Source organism: Cardiocondyla obscurior, unplaced genomic scaffold, assembly GCF_019399895.1.
Source record: "Cardiocondyla obscurior isolate alpha-2009 unplaced genomic scaffold, Cobs3.1 scaffold74_0_86167, whole genome shotgun sequence".
NCBI lineage: Eukaryota > Metazoa > Arthropoda > Insecta > Hymenoptera > Formicidae > Cardiocondyla > Cardiocondyla obscurior.
In genome coordinates, this window is record NW_027228817.1 from 27,501 (window position 1) to 30,000 (window position 2,500).

At 58.5% G+C, this 2,500-nt stretch overlaps 1 non-coding gene across 1 annotated transcript in view; it reads left to right on the forward strand.

The window, feature by feature from the left end:
• The first annotated feature begins 802 nt into the window (after positions 1–802).
• The window catches only part of LOC139112963 (large subunit ribosomal RNA), a 4,097-nt gene continuing 2,399 nt past the window's right edge, over positions 803–2,500 (forward strand). Inside the window, exon 1 of the ribosomal RNA XR_011547558.1 lies at positions 803–2,500. This exon is cut by the window's right edge and continues 2,399 nt beyond it. This is a non-coding gene — a ribosomal RNA (large subunit ribosomal RNA).

Here is a 2,500-nt window from a genome sequence, read left to right on the forward strand (position 1 = left end):
GCGGCGCGCGCGGGATCCAAGGCTGATCCACGGAGAAGTAGTTCATAAGGAGCGCGGAGAACCGAGTTTGAGTTTTCCTCTCCTTCTTCGAATGAAGATCGGAGAGGAGAATAGAGGCCGCGAGATAATCGCGCGCCTCCTCGTTCTCCTTCTGCACAGAGCGCATATCGTCGCTTTACCGCCGCCAACGCAAAGGAAACTCGAGAGGAGGGATTTTAGAGATATATACGACGAAGCAAAGATACGAGAGAACCTGACCGTATTATAAGAGAGAGAGAGTGGTCGTCGCCGCTGCAGCTGCTGCCGGCCGCCGCCGCAGTCGCGTTGCCGACGCCACCACGACGCGCAAACCGGCCTCCGACGTTCGCGTCGGGCTGGCTGGCCAGTTGTCGTCGTGGTCGGTTGGTTGGCGCGCGCGGGCGCGCGGATCGCGGCGCGGTTGACGCAACGTCGACGAAAGACCACCACGCTCTCGCGGTTGTTCTCTCTGCCTCGTTCGTTTTCTCATTTTCCCTTCGTCTCTTCTTTCAAATATTTTGCGTGCACCGATCGCCCCCTGCGCAGCAAAAGTGTGTGCGAGGTGAGAGATCGCGCGCGGGTCGACCGCGCGTGTTCCCGAGTCCACGAAAGCGCTATGTATGGTAGCAGCTCTTGACCGGGGCACGCGGCGTAGTCTAACCAAGCGCTCGCGCGCGGCGTTTCGCCGCGTTGCGTTTCTCTTTTCTCTCGCGTCGTCGTCGTCGTCGTCTCGCCTTCTTCGTATTATATATATATAGTACAGCCTCACGACAATTTCTTTTGACGACCTCAGAGCAGGCGAGATCACCCGCTGAATTTAAGCATATTATTAAGCGGAGGAAAAGAAACTAACCAGGATTTCCTTAGTAGCGGCGAGCGAACAGGAAAGAGCCCAGCACCGAATCCCGCGGTTCCGCCGCAGGGAAATGTGGTGTTTGGGAGGGTCCGCTTATCCCGAGGTGCCGCGTCGCGTCCAAGTCCATCTTGAATGGGGCCACTTACCCGCAGAGGGTGCCAGGCCCGTAGCGACCGGTGCGCGTCTCGGGAGGATCTCTCCTTAGAGTCGGGTTGCTTGAGAGTGCAGCTCTAAGTGGGTGGTAAACTCCATCTAAGGCTAAATACGACCACGAGACCGATAGCGAACAAGTACCGTGAGGGAAAGTTGAAAAGAACTTTGAAGAGAGAGTTCAAGAGTACGTGAAACCGTTCAGGGGTAAACCTAAGAAACCCAAAAGATCGAACGGGGAGATTCATCGTCAGCGACGCTGGCTTCGCGTCGGTGGGCGATGCCCGCGGGGCCTCACGGCTCGCGCGCGGGCACGCTGCCGCGCGCCGATGTCCGGCGTTTTCGTCGTCGTGCACTTCTCCCCTAGTAGAACGTCGCGACCCGCTGGGTGTCGGTCTACGGCCCGGGTGCGGTGTCTGACGCGTCGCCGGTAACACGGCACGCCGTCAAACCCTCGGTCGCCCGGCCGGCTGCCCGGCGGTACACGCAAGGTATCAGGCCGCAGCTCTCACACACGCGGGAGTGCGTCGAGGCCGTCGCAAGCGCGCCCACGGTACACGGAGGCTTACGGACCTAGCGCCGTCACCGGTCCTGGCCCGCTGTTGGTCGTACGGTTAACCTTCGACAGGCCTGCAAACGTTCCCCGGGGCAACTCGGGGGACCGATACCGGTCGGCGACGCTACTGCTTTGGGTACTCTTAGGACCCGTCTTGAAACACGGACCAAGGAGTCTAACATGTACGCGAGTCATTGGGATCAGCGATACCTAAAGGCGTAATGAAAGTGAAGGTCGGCCCTGGTTGTCGACCGAGGGAGGATGGGCCGCGTCGCGATGCGGCTCCGCACTCCGGGGGCGTCTCGTTCTCATTGCGAGAAGAGGCGCACCCAGAGCGTACACGTTGGGACCCGAAAGATGGTGAACTATGCCTGGTCAGGACGAAGTCAGGGGAAACCCTGATGGAGGTCCGTAGCGATTCTGACGTGCAAATCGATCGTCGGAACTGGGTATAGGGGCGAAAGACTAATCGAACCATCTAGTAGCTGGTTCCCTCCGAAGTTTCCCTCAGGATAGCTGGCACTCGGCCGTTCCGCACGGAACGCGCGCGAGTCTCATCTGGTAAAGCGAATGATTAGAGGCCTTGGGGCCGAAACGACCTCAACCTATTCTCAAACTTTAAATGGGTGAGATCTCTGGCTTTCTTGAACTATGAAGCCACGAGCATCTCGGATCAGAGTGCCAAGTGGGCCATTTTTGGTAAGCAGAACTGGCGCTGTGGGATGAACCAAACGCAGAGTTAAGGCGCCCAACTCGACGCTCATGGGACACCATGAAAGGCGTTGGTTGCTTAAGACAGCAGGACGGTGGCCATGGAAGTCGGAATCCGCTAAGGAGTGTGTAACAACTCACCTGCCGAAGCAACTAGCCCTGAAAATGGATGGCGCTGAAGCGTCGAGCCTATACTCTGCCGTCAGCGG